Here is a 15,242-nt window from a genome sequence, read left to right as displayed (position 1 = left end):
GGGGGGAATGAAGGGTATGCATCCCCCCTTCATTTTAGGTGCATACAATCATCCCCCCTACAGTTTGGTCTGCTGAATTGTTTTATTGCAACACAGGCCTACAAATTGTGTTTTTTCTTGTGCTTCTCGTGTTCTTACCAATCGAATTACATGATTAGGCCTAGATGTAGGCTTTTTCAGTAGCCGAAATGTACATCTTTAATATAGGCGTGTTTCTAAGCTTTTCGATCTAAGCGATAGTTCGTAAGTATCAGTCAGTAGGCCTAAGTATATATGCAAGCATCGTGGCAACAAGATTACTCTGTGACTGCATGTTTACAGGTTTCAGGTTCACGTAATCAGAGATTACCAATTTGCAAATTGAACTGTCCACGTAAGTGGTTGCAAAAATCATCTCCCCCATCGGGTGTAAAAAATCTACGCTCCTGAATCTAACCCAACTCTCCCGCATGGATACCCACCGCTATACTATCGACGATTAAAGAATACGTTTTATTTTGTCAACCATACCAGATACGCCATATCCAGTTCCAAGTCTAAACAATTCGACACTATAGAGATGACTGTCTTTGCGCGAAATTCAAACAAAGCATTTTAAGAATTACTTGGAATGTTTAGCTAAAAAATAAACATCAGAAAATCCACTGAAAGGAATCAAACCCCAGATTTTAGCGTTGTAAATACGAAGATTTACCGCTGTCCCACCAGGGAGCGACGTTTTTATTGTTTTATTTTTAGACTGTTAGGAAATAATGAGGTTCTCGAAACGTCTTGGTCTGAGACAAAAACAGAAAAAAGAATAATCATCTCTGAAGAGGTGCCTAATAACCCTGTACTAGAGAGAAGACAGCCGGTCAATATCACCCACCGCCAACTCTTGAGCTACTCTTTCACTAACGAATAGTGGGAATGACCGTCATATTAAACGCTTCCACAGCAGAAAAGGCTAACATGTTTGGTGGGACGGGAATTAGAATCTGCAACCCTCAGATTGTGAGTCGAGTGCCCCCTAACCATTAGACCACACCTGGCCATCGATACGTCTCGTATGACCACTGATATAAAATACAGTTTATCCATTCCAATAAAGTATTTCAAATACTTAATATGTTAATTTCACTTTTTTATAGAACAGAATAATTTCACTCATCCAATTTTAAATTATTTCAATCGCGGTATCCAAATAACACTATTACTGCCAACAATATTTACAGATACCCAGAAAAACACGAACTGTTCTTATGCATATCGACAGAATCTTTGAATCTATATACAGAGAGACGAGGTCAGCAGGGGAAGAAAGGATACTTTTACACAACCCTTAAGGTCATCAAGAGGTCGCAGAATCCTGGTTAAAATCACCAAAAAAAAAAAAGTTATGGCATGTTAAATTCGGCTGAAAATTCTTACCTATGTCTGTCGCGTTATTTCACTAAATGACATAGGCTCGCATGGCCACATGGTTAAGGCGCATCTGAGAGTTGCGAGTTCGAATCCCCGTCACACCAAACATGCTCGTCTTTTCAGTCGTGGGAGAGTTATAATGTGAAGTCAATCCCACTATTCATTAGTAAAACAGTAGCCGAAGACTTGGCGGTGCGCGATAATGACAACCTGCCTTCCCTGTAGTCTTACACTGCTAAATTAGGGATGGCTAGCACAGATTTCCCTCGTATAACTTTGCGCAAAATTCAAAACCAAATACTAAGTGACAAATGATATACAATGTTTAAAATATCATAGCGTTTAGGGCACTCCCACCGCTAGGACTGTACCTGTTTGCACAGAAAGAATACAAAAATGTAAGGAAGCTCTAAACAAAATCACAATCGGTATTTCAAACACTAACAAGTATAAAGCAGTATTATGTCTTTTGCTGTGATATTCAGAGAAATTTCGCATCAAAGTAATATATATCAATCTTAATAATATTCCAAAAACTGAAAATAATCATTGCAACACGACTTTCTTTTGAACTAGATTGCAATATTTATTGTGGTATTTCATCATTTTAAATTTGTTGGATTAGTTTCAATTACTGATATATATAAAATATCAACTTACAAGAAGCATAAATGTATAATACTTCATGCAATAAGTTATATTTGTTAAAAAAATCCTGAATTACGCATTTAATACTGTCCAAAAATAGTAGACGTAAGAAACATTTATGTGAATAAAAAATCTGTTATATGTACATAGTTAAATAATTTAAATAGCATGCAGCGTTGAGACGTTGCATTAGTTTACTTGTCACTTTTACAAATTACTAAACGTCAAGACGCGAATCAGTGTAGGCCTAAACAGTAGGCCTAGCCTTCTTTGTAAAGGTTGAGTAATTTTCCGTGAATTGCACTTTGACTTTTAGTTGTCTAAGTCTTTAAACATCTTAGTTTTTGTAATAAATAAAGTACAATCCAACTCACCCTTTACCCATGTGTCATCACAATCGCTCGACTGTCGTTAATTTATCGAAATAAGAGATAAAAAAGAATATTACCCTTACCTTGAAGGATAGTTAATGCTTCCTCTAGTGGAGATTGTTTGCCAAAAAATGTGAATATTTATATTCATGGGTAGTAAAGAAATACTATTTCACACTGTTTCAAAGCAAATTATTTTTCGTATGTGTTACAGTGATACAGCATTAAGTTTCCTGACTCATAATACTAAAATCTGGGGTTCTAAAACAAACAAACACTTTTTTTTTCGAATTTATATTTTAATGCAAAATAAAATTTCCTGTTAAAGTACTCTTTTCGCTACTGAATGATAAATATAAATGTATATAATAGAAAATAAAAGGGCCTAGACAAACTGATATGGCGTGACCTAACGATTAATATGTCCGACCACGGACCCGAGTGTCTATGCCTCGTGTTCAGTTGCCTCAAAGTTAAACTTTGTTTTCTTAACACTATAGAATTGTGGATTAAAAGGAACTGTGAATATGGTGACTAGCTATCCGTCACTATGAGCGTCATATTTGTATTTATTTTATTTTAGTAATATATGAAATTATCTAGACTTTTTTTCGAAGTGATGTTGCTGTAATGTGTCAGTTTCGTTGCTATTACCTTCTGTACGTAAATATGACGTCATATTTGTTTTTCTTCTATAACATTATTTGTTTGCAATTAAGCATAAAGTTATACAATTGGCTATCTTAGCTGTGCCAAAGCACTGGTATCGAATTATTGTGTGACGTCAACTTCTGTGCTGATATACGATGTAATCTTATCTTATAATTTTATCTCATACTACAGATTTGTGGAATCATGTAATTTTGGAAGTTTTCCTGTGTAGGTAATAACTTGGATGTTATTAGTTTCTGAGATGATGTATATATATAACGTCATTTTTATTTTTATAGCCTTACTATTGTTACCATAGAAACTTCTTCTGTCCTGTAATTTTTCTTCTCCTTTCTTATTAACCAGTTCTCTAATTAAACGTTTTTGTATGTATTCCTTGGTAGTATACTCCTTCAATTTACAATTGAAATATTTATTCTGTGGTTTATCTTTTTGTTGGAGTAACCAGTTGATTAATTAATACTTCAAGTTCTAGAATTATATCAGAGGGAGTTGTTGTCTCCCATAATTTAATTGCTGGATGGTGATTTTTATTATAATTCCACCAACAAGCAAACAGCTTCCTTTACAGATGTACACCAAATATGCTTTAGCCTATTTTACGTACCTTCGTCTACTAGAGCAATTCATGAGTTAATCGTTTAACAATGAACTTGGAACCTTTCCCATATCTTCAGTAAATTCTTCGCTGGTACCTCCCCTCCTTCCTTTGTTCCTAAACTAAGCTTGGAAATTTTCCTTTTTATTTTACATTTCAAGTCTGTTTAATAAGATAGCCATTAATGCCTCTAGTTGTTACAACTCTCATTGTAATGATGCTTAATATTAATAAGGACAGTCTTTTTATAATGGACGTTCTTATTCTTTCTGAATATGTTCAGTAGTTGTGGAATACAAAGAAAATTCTGAATTCAGCAGAATGCATTTATTGGTAATGTTCTGATATATTTGCATATTGTGAATGAAATCACGTAAAAACGACCACCGTAAAAATATTTCGTTTTAGAAGAAAATGAAATTAGAAGTAATAAACAGTTGTTTGATTAAATACGCCGCCTACTTGGTGAATTAGTGATTAGACACTGTTCCGATTCACTGCGTGTGTTTTTAACAGTTAATTTAAATGCCAATGAAATTATCACTATCTACTTACATTTCACCATGCAACTTATTCATTTCAATAGAAATTTAGCTATACCACTGTAGTTATTAACTATTCGTTTGTGTTGTAATATTTTCAGATGAACTAGTGATCTTAAGAAGTAAGTGTAACAACCGCAACACCTAGAAGATCGCCAGGATATGTTATGCAGAATCAAATCTGAATTTTCCGGGTCTGGCTGAGCTGAAAACACAACACGAAGTTACAACAAAGAAAGCAGTAATCATTATTAGATGACAACACACATCATTGTTAACAACAATAGAGTACATAAGAAAGCAGGCCTGTGGAATTCACAAGAAATTCTCAACAAGACTGAGCAATAAAACATATGTTTATACGTAATACAATAGTATATACTTTTCGCAGAACACATGCATTATCCACGTCACTCTGTTAGTCATTCCAGTAACAAAAAAAGAATTGCGATCTTTTCCATTTGCAGTTAAAGTGATATGACCTTATTTGTTAGTCATTCGAGTAACAAATAAGGTCATATCACTTTAACTGCCAATGGAAAAGATCGCAATTCTTTTTAACATAATGTGTTCCATTATACAACAATATTTTCTCTGTAAAACATACGTTACAACAAAAAAATAACCTTGGACAATAGATATTCAGAGAAGAAGAAATTTATTTCAATTCCATGTACAATATTCTATTTTTAAAGCTTCACATATATATATTTTTTCTGATCTTGTATTTAGATAATTTTACAAACATAATTAGTTAATACAGGCTACTCATTTTTCACTTAGTGTTAATATGTTATTATTACACTGTTGACTTTCAATAATTGAAATTATAAGGAAATGTTATGATTCCGGAATTTTTTGTAAAGACACTACATTTAAATACACCTAATGACCTTTTTGTATTGATAGCTTCTCCTCCCCTTAATAAATAATGTGTCCTCCTTTGTTTTGATAAGGTCACAGATTCTCAACTACACTGATTCTACGAGATAGGCATTTTTAAAAACATTTGCCCAAGTATTTAACATACCATTCTCAGCATGATTAATTTTAATGCTAAAAAAGTTAACCCCGAATCAAGCCAGCATCTAGCTCTAAGAAACGATTCTGGAATATTTCAGCACAATGAATAGAGTGATAATCCTTCTGAATAAGGCTTGCATTTTGTTTGTTTGTTTGTTTTTGAACACAAATCTACAAGAGACTGTCTGCGCTAGCTGCCACTAATTTGGCATTGCAAGACCAGAAGAAAGGCATCTGGTCAACACCACCCACAGCCACATCTGGAGCTATTGTTTTATTCACGAATACTGGGATGGACCATCACATTATAAAGTCTTCACGGCTGAAAGGGCGACCATGTTTGGTGTGACGGTGATTCATACCTGTGACTCTTAGATTACGAGTCGAGCACCTTAACCACCTAGCAATGGCGGACCCTGAAGGAGACTATTACCGTTAGGTTATCCATCAAATATAGCGGAGGAAATCTGGTTGACTAACCTGCTCAGGTAGGTGTCTTCAATTGAGGTGACTAATGGACTCAGAATGTGACAAGAAACTGGCCTCACACCATTATACTACCACCTGCAGCAAGAATTGGATCTAATGCATCAGGAGGTTTATCCATGCTGTACTACATCATATCTACAGAATAGAAAGAATCTGGACTTATCCTACTACATGATGTTCGTTTCTCGTTGATGATCTACTCGTCTTTTCAGCCCCTGACCACGAAATGTACTGCATTGTGGAGATATTCTTAACTTTAAACAAACCCGGCAGTCAGTTGTTCCACCATGTAACGTTTGGAGCTCCTTACAAGTCACTTTGTTCTACATTTTGTACTGTCAGACATCAATTTCCAGCGGCACAAATTCTCGCCTTTTAGCAAAGAATCTCAGCACAACTGAATAAAATACCACCATGATACTTGTAGAGCCTGTTGTGTGTAATGGCTTCTTGATATGGCAAAGAGTTCTCGAAACTATGGCCAATATCTGTAGGAAGACGTCTTGATAACTTTCAGAGTGCTAATGTTCTATATTAAGTTTGCCTTTGCCTTTATAGTTACTAAAAAGGTGTGCAACTTTAAGTAAAATTAATAGTATCTTCTCAATAGTTATTATTTTTTATTATTACATTTATGAACAGCAGCCAATTAAAATGATTGGGTTCAGTTTCGCGCATAAATACTCGAGGGCTACCTGAGGTCGCCGTCCCTAATTTAGAAATGATGGGCAGCTAGCCAACACCACCCATCGCCAACGTTTAGAATACTGTTTTATCAACGAATAGTGAGATTGGCAGTTACATTATAACGCCCCCACAGCTGCAACGGCAAGCATATTTGGTGACGAGGACTTGAGCCCCCGAGAAGGAAGTTACGAGTGAAGCTCCCTAACCACCAGACAATGTCAGCTTAATAAAAATGATCTCATGAATGCAAGTTAAATTACGTAACAGAAAATATTGATTGTAGATATAAATAATGATTATATTTGATGTGAAGTAAAGACCCTGTGATCATTTTCCAAGTAAATGTACAGCGTTTCCTATCTGCTGCGGTTCGTTTTTACTGAATAAACACCTTTTCTGATAACACTGTAAGATTAATATGGACCTTCTCGGTTGCAATTAAATATCCTTTTTTATGAAAACACGTGACGAGTGGTTCCTCTGTTAACTTGCTGTTACATTACAAATTATGGTCTGATATGATAGTTTACTGAACAAAGCGTTACCTAACGTTCAATAAAATCCACATATAACTATTGTATAAATACACCGATATGTTGACAAGAACCTCATGACCTTTATATTGTTTGAAGTTTATACATGCTGTTTATTTTGTTTCTTTGTTTGGAATTAAGCACAAAGCTTCACAAAAGGCTATATATGCTCTGCCCAATACGGTTATCGAAACCCAGTCTCTAGCGGTGTGAATTCGCAGACATACCGCTTTGCCATTAGGGGACAGCTATTTACTATATCAGGTTATGAAATCGGTAATGCTTTGATATTATAAGCTCTTTACTGAGTGAATATTAAATAATGTGGCTAGGTGTTTTACACTCCGTTATTGTTGTTTCTTTCTTTTCTTATTTTTAATAACGTTCGAAATTAGCTTTTTAGAAAATCACAGAAAAGCTGGGCTAAAACCTTCTTACATCTTTAATTTGATGTTAAGTTGTTGTTGGTGGTAGTGTTAGAAAAAAGACACATTAAGCTATCTATCGTGTACATGGCGAAGAATCGAAGCCTAGATTTTAGCGTCATAAACATACTGCTGACCCCTCGAGAGATCCGATGACGACAAGTCCATTGATTATTTAAAAAAATGGTCGAAATTGCAAAAAAGGTGGTAGTCCATTAGTCACAGTGAGCATTTGGTGTACCGTTCACCAGAAAACCACGCTAAGCATATTTCAGCTCAAAATCACGCAACCACGCTACCCTATTCACGAGGCAAAATTTCAAAAATTGTTTGTTTTTGAATTTCGCGCAAAGCTACACGAAGGCTATCTGCGCTAGCCGTTCATAATTTAGCACTGTTACGAGTAGAGAGAAGGTAACTAGTCATCACCACCCAGCGACAACTCTTAGCTTACTCTTTTAACAACGAACAATGGGATTGACCACCATATTAAAACTCCCCACGGCTGAAAGGTGAACATGTTTTGTGTGACGGGGATTCCAACTTACGACCCTCGGATTACGAATCGAGCGCCTTAACCACCTATTCATGCCAAGTCTTGGTAATAATTGAAACCACGTTATTCTCAAGTGTTGTTTGCTTAGGTTTTGAAATACTAAGAAAACTTATTTTTATTAAATTTTAGAAATACTCAAAATTTTATGTTGAAATACCTATTCAACCACAAAATTTCTTTGTTTCTATTATCAACTGATATAATCTTAAAGTCGTCCTTTAAAACCTTTATCGTAACATAAGCTAACTGAATATAAGTATATTTTTCAACCATCACTGCTATAGCAACACAAATACTGTTTTTTTTTTGTTTGCTTGTCGTTAAGCTACAGCAGTAAGTCTAAGGACTTACAACGCTAAAATCAGAGGTTCGATTCCCCTCGGTGGACTTAGCAGATAGTCTGATGTGGCTTTGCTATAAGAAAACACGCGCGCACGCGCGTAAAGCTATACAGAACTGAATTTTTAACACTATAAATCATCACATCTACCCCGGAACCAATGGAAGCAGAAAAACGTGAAAGTAATTCAAACACAAGTTTCATAACTATGTCTAAAAAGGAACAAATTAAACATTTAAAAATATTTCTTGATCTTTAACACTTTTCATTCAAATATTTAACAATAAATATGTTAAATATATAATGGAAAAAAAAAAAACAAGTTGGAACCCAGCCAAACATATAGCCTTCTGTCTCTTCTCTTTCCTTTCAGCCAAACAAAACACTTAATATTTTAAAGTTTATTTATATTGGTGACGTGGCTTTACGTCATATTAAACAGATGTCTTTGGTGAGTGTCACAAACTTGTGTTATTTTCGTTTCGCGTTATTCAATTTGAGAGAAAACGTCCACAGTGTTTCAGACAAAAGTTTTTGTTTATTTTTCCTATTTACTTTTACCCAACAGATTTAACGAATCGCTTTTGCCTAAATTGATTGGTGTTTCATTTATTGTTAAACACAAAGCTGACTTATACGTTCACATTTCTGCCATTGTTAACAGAGAAATACAAAGTTTAGTTATACGTTGGCTCGTCAGGTTTTAGTCATTGTTAACTTGGAAACACAAAGTTGATTTACACATTGGTTCAGGTTTCACTCATTGTTTGTTTATATTTCGTTGGAAAATCAGGTAAGTATCAGAAAATCAATTAACTTACACAAGTCAACTTTTCATTCTTTGTGTAAAGTACAATCTTTGCTCACGACAGATAAATATGTTTAATCGTTCGCTGCACTTCAGTGTGTAAAGTGTTCATTTTTACCATTAAATGTTTCGTTTCAGCATCACAAGTGAACCATCTCCAAAACATGTTTTATTAGTTCTCATATATGAAAATTATAGCAATGTTATAACGAAGAAAATGTCTAGGGTAATACAACAAATAACTTGAGTTAGGCTTAGCTTTTTCTTGGCCAATAACAAAAATGTCGACCATTTTTCTTTTCTTACTGAACAATCAGCGTCTTCTGGAAAGCGACAAGATTTCTCAGAATTGTTTAAAATTAATGGATTTTGTAAAGCAAATTACGTAGCTTACATTACGATTTAACTAGTCTTTCTTTTGCCCTCAAATTTAATGATTTTTTTTTAACATGGGGCTTATTAGCGCATCTTTTTGAGGGCCCGTAAAATGTTTGGTTGCTTATCCGTAGTGTTAATATCTATCAATGCAAAGCTCGTAATTTATGTAGCACGGGCATAAATGAGCTGGAATTAGTTACGAAGATTAGGGATCAAGGTAATCAAAATATGGCTCGTGAAAGTAATTATATTTTACAGTTTACGATTAGGAAGAGACTCTTAATTTACATAAATAGTTCTGTAGTAAATATCATGCCATAGTTTGTAAATTTTGGGGTCAAAGAGCTACTCTTTCAGAGTGACTTCAAATTTTGTTTATATAAAACGTAATCAGTTGTATCAGTGATTCATCTTACACTGCATTCACATCCATAACACGTAGTTCGTGTGTATTGCTTGTTTGTTTTTGAATTTCGCGCAAGGCTACACGAGGGTTATTTGCAATAGCCGTTCGTAATTTAGCAGTGTAAAAGTAGAAGGAAGGCAGCTCATCATCACCACCCACCGCCAACTCTTGAGCTACTCTTTTACCAACGAACAGTGGAATTGGCCATAACATTATAACGCCCCCACGACTGAAAGGGCGAGCACGTTTGGTGTGACAGGGATTGGAACCTGCGATCCTCGGATTACGAGTCGAGTGCTTTAACCATCTGGCCATGCCAGACTGTTCGTGTTTATAGCGCTTACATAACCCTCACTCTTATGACCAATACATGATAATTTATGTTACAAGTTCTAGCATTTAAAATTTGCCAAAGAACATGTATAACTGTTTTCACTTCGCTTCGATTTGTTTAAATGAATTCTAAAGAAAATTTAATAGTGACTATAAAAATATGCTCTTTCACTTGGTATGAGTGTCGATCATTTTACTGTCAACTGAGATTATTTACTTCATAAAAATGTAGAGAATTATCATGAATGTTGTACATTGCTTGTGACACCACTATTTTTATAGGTTGGCTTTGTTTAGGAATAACAATTTTTTGTGTATAAATATATCAATAACACACAGAAAAATTATATTTTGTTTCTTATTGGCAATATTTTTCTTTCTTTCTCACATCTCTCGTTTCTATTCATTCGCTCTCACATTTCCCGATAATTTTACTACCGCTAAGCCTCTGTCTTTAACAGTTCTTTCTCAATACCAAGCCAACACGTCCATCCTTGCACATACGTTTTACATAAATAGGATTATGATGCTTTTCATCTGATAAGAGGTTCTGTAGAATCCGCAGCAGCTAAAAAAAGGTAGTTTAAATAAAAATTCTATTTAATAATTTGTTTGCCCCCAGTGTAGATAAACCACAACAAAATAATCCCGATATCCCAACTATTTTTCAAAGTTCTACGTATTGAAGGTCTCGAGTAATGACTACAATAACTTCAGGTCATTGAAGATTAAAAATAATTTTTTAATTTATTTTCTAGTTTATTTTAACCATTTCATGCATCAGCAAAACTAAATATTTTGATTTACTTTTAACCGTTTTAATTTATTTAATGTAGGCTTTTCTTTGAGTTTAATGACACGATAGATGTGGACGGGAAAAGTATATATACGTAAGATTACTTTTTGGTGTTTACTTTTCAGATCGTATTCTAAACTACGGAAGAAGATTAACTCTCCTATAACCCTTGGAAACTGAATTTTTAATCGATTTCTCATTGATGAGTAATCCACTGCATGCTAGAGAAAATTAAAAATAGATTGAATTGTAGCTTTTAGAATCAGATTAATCCTCAATAGAGTTTCCTCATCAAAGATCAAGTCACTACATGCAAGAAAAAATAAACTTAGTTTAAATTGCATCTTTTAGAACCACCTTGATCTATAATGGATCTTACGCATCAAAGAGTAGTAAACTGCATGCTAGAGAAGATTAACATTAATTTGAATTATAGCTTTTCGAATCAGTTGAATCTTTAATGGAGTTTCCTCATCAAAGATCAAGTTACTGCATGCTAGATAAACTTAAACTTAGTTGCAGTTTTATTACAAGATACTGTTTTAACAGTGAGATTCTTTTTTAGAACTAGTAAAGCGTTTCGATCACTGTTAAAACTTGTGTACTTTGGAATAATCGCACCAGTGATTGAAATGTTTTACCTGTTCTAAAAACAAATCTTACTTATCGAAGAAGATGTAATTGTAATAAAATATACAATAAGTAAGCTCAAAGAGAGACTAATAGTTTAAATTAAATATTCTAAAACCAAATGAGTCCTTAATGGATTTTACTTCTCAAAGAGGCCTGGCCAAGCGCGTAAGGCGTGCGACTGGTTATCCGAGGGTCGCGTGTTCGCACCCGCGTCGCGCCAAATATGCTCGCCCTCCCAGCCGTGGAGGCGTAATGTTACTATCAATCCTACTATTCGTTGGTACAAGAGTTGGCGGTGGGTGGTGGTGGTGATGAGCTGCCTTCCTTCTACTTTTACACTGCTAAATTAGGGACGGCTCGGTGCAGTGGGCTAACAACCTACTCACTTAAATACTTGTTGAAGAATCCGCAAGCGATTGCGGCCCTATGTTCCTAAATGGAATCTAATGGTGATAACTAAAACTAACTAACTTGTCAAAAAGCAAGTCACTGCATGCAAGAAAAATAAACTTTATTTAAATTATATTTTTTTAAATCCAGCTGAATCATTAATGAATTTTACCCACTGATAAAGGAACAATTAGAAAGTGTTGAATTAAAACTTTTCTCTACTGATACGTTCTTTGATAGATCTTAATTGCTGGTTTTAATACGGCTTAAAATGTCAGTGAATAAGCTTCTGGTAGCGAAAGAATTAGGTGGATGAATACAAGAATGGTTGGACAAATTTTTCTGTTTTCCTTTTTCATTAATCACTACAGCCTAGATGTAATATTAAAAAAGTATCTTTAATATTTCAGAATATATTACACCTATTATTAACATTTATGGATATCAAAACTAGAATTCCAGTAGTAAATACAATTGTTTTTAGCGTTTTCTCAACAAAATATTTTTTATCTTTTTAATTCGTAATATTTTTCTTATTGTAAGAGAATCATAAATTGGGACTTAATTTTCATTAATCTATTGATTTGTATTGAATACATTAAACTTTACATAGTAAGATAAGGTAGTTCGGTTGGTTGTTTTTAGAACAAAACCACAATGGGATATCTGTTGTGTTCACCGTGTGGAATCGAACTCAGGATGTTAGTGTTGTAAATCCATAATTTTTTGCAGCTGTTCCACCAGGAGACAGCAAGATAAGAAGTTTACAGATAGAAAATTTCTCGGTTTTACCTTATATTTAACTACAAGCATCTCACAGAATTTTACGTAAGAATATTAAAAACAACGAGTTAAACCAAACCCAATATCTTCAAGAGCTATTAACGTATATAAAATACTTAACCACACGCAAGTAATCTTGCAATCATGTTGTAGAGAAAGAACACGATATGAACAACAATGACACGAAAACTAATCCAAATGATTAATTAACCATTAGTTTCCTTAGGTAAAAAAGTACTTATATGTGATGGACAGGAGAGCTTATTCAAGGGAACAGTAAAAATGGGAGTTCCAATTAATATAGTCTATATTAATCCTTCTACTCATCACTAATTCCAACTTCTCCAATTAGGATTACGCGAGAGTCGTATTCGTTAATATCAAAGATGAAACCATTTGGGAATAACTTGTGATTAAATCTTTAGCCCTCGAGGTTTGTCATATATATATATAACTAATATATATCTACTTATTAAAGAGATAAAAGACAGTATTTATGGACTTCTGATTAAGTTTTTCCTGTTTTTATTCCATTTTACTTACCCTGCTTTTTATTAAAAATAATTTAATTTATAGCCACCAGTCGAAAACAAATAATAATGAGACTGAAATTAATTTTACTCAAATAATCAGCCAGATGAATACATGTAACTTATTGTTCATTATCCCATTCATTCACTTTGGAGATTATTTCGAACTGCATCTGATATGTCTCTCACAATATTCTTCTGTCATGATCATTTGGTTTCTTAATTTGACAATGTTGTTAGTTAACTGCATGACATAATAATGTATGTGGAGTATTCTACCAAGATTTTGCAGTCATGAACTGGAATTATTCAGTCATGTATAGAGCAGAGTGATGGGTTTGATCCTTTTATTTACCATTTTAGTTCATAGATGTTTTGTACTGGTGGTTATATTCTTCTTTATCATTTTCGATAGCTTCTTCGATTTACTTTTCATTATTTTTCTGTATTTCACTAATGTCCTTCTGCACCTCTTCAGTTTTATTTTTATAATAATTTTATACATTTACTATGGTCACATACACTTCTGTAAATCTTGTCTTGTTTTTATAATTCTTCTTTAAAATTTCTTCTTGATCTCTCCCGCTCTTCTTTCAATTTTTTATCGTTTTTTTCTTCATTTTATTTTAATTTTCTGTCGCTTTGTTATATCTTTTCCTTTTTCACTTTTCTATCTATTCCTTCTTTATAATCTCTCTACTATTTCACATTTTCCAATATATTTTTGAATTAGTTTGAAGTACGTGTCGCTATCTTAAAGTCAGATCTAAAGTTTATTTTTACCAAAATAATCCCACTTCTGACACAAATATTGCGACGATTTCTATTGTTGAGCAGATTTTTTTAATTATTATATAAACAAAAGAAGAATTCATAGTCCAGTAACGTTTTATTTTATGATTACGAGCTCTACAATTTCTACAAGTTACACGTAACTAAGACAGGCCGAATTTCACAAATAGATAGTACCTTATACTTGTTAATTTCCTCATATGTATATTACTTCTCATAATGTTTGTTTAGTATGAAGCTACAAAATGGGCTATTAGCGCTTTACCTACCATGGGAAACCGAATTCCAGATTTTAACGTTATAAGTTGGTAAGTTTACTGCTGACCCACCATAGGACAACTTCTCTATTCCTTCTTGTAAACATAAAGGAAAACTGTCATTGCTGTACTAAATAGCTGGTTTAGAAAATCACTTAATTTAACCTAATCCCCCCTAACACACTTTTTACGTCGTTCAAATGACTCCCTGAACTTTCAAGAACATTTTAGTTACTTAGCCAAGCGCTGTTCATGTGGCATTGAAAGTGACTCAACAAAAAATAATACAAACATCCATATAAAAAAAGATGATATAGAACAATAACACAAATTGTGTATCGGATTTACTTTGGACTGATCAAGAGTGAATTAGTGTGAATATGCTGGTCTATCAATAATATTACAAAATAAAAAATCGTACTCCGTACTTTGAAGCTGTGGTTGAGTTATAAGTGTGGCAGAAATTCCATTATTTAATGAGAAAACAATAGCCCAAAAGTAGGCGGTATGTATGTCTTGACTCGATGCTTTTCCTGCAGTTTATCAGTTCATTTAACATTAAGAACTGCTAACGCCAGATACCTCTCGAATAGCGTTGCACAAATTCAACAACACAAACAAATTATTTTCGACCAAAACAAGTTTAAGACATTGCAAGTACTGCGAATTAAATTTTCTTTCATTTCCCGTATTAAAGAACATTTCCAATTCAAAATAAAAACATACGATATAATTTATAAACGTTCCGTTAGTGATACTTTAAGTAAGTTCAAGGACGAACAACTGTTCTTAATTTTTCTTGTGAACTAAAAGACAAATACTGCTTTATTCTGGATATATCATTTAGC

At 33.8% G+C, this 15,242-nt stretch overlaps 1 long non-coding RNA gene across 1 annotated transcript in view; it reads right to left on the bottom strand.

Annotated features, from left to right (window-relative positions):
• LOC143230550 (uncharacterized) overlaps window positions 1-15,242 on the bottom strand; it is a 57,225-nt gene that overhangs the window by 29,284 nt on the left and 12,699 nt on the right. The window lies entirely within an intron of this gene.

The sequence above is a fragment of the Tachypleus tridentatus genome, chromosome 10 (genome assembly GCF_004210375.1).
Source record: "Tachypleus tridentatus isolate NWPU-2018 chromosome 10, ASM421037v1, whole genome shotgun sequence".
Lineage (NCBI taxonomy): Eukaryota > Metazoa > Arthropoda > Merostomata > Xiphosura > Limulidae > Tachypleus > Tachypleus tridentatus.
The sequence above is the reverse complement of the archived record's forward strand: the minus strand, read 5'-3'. Positions and strand labels throughout refer to the sequence as shown.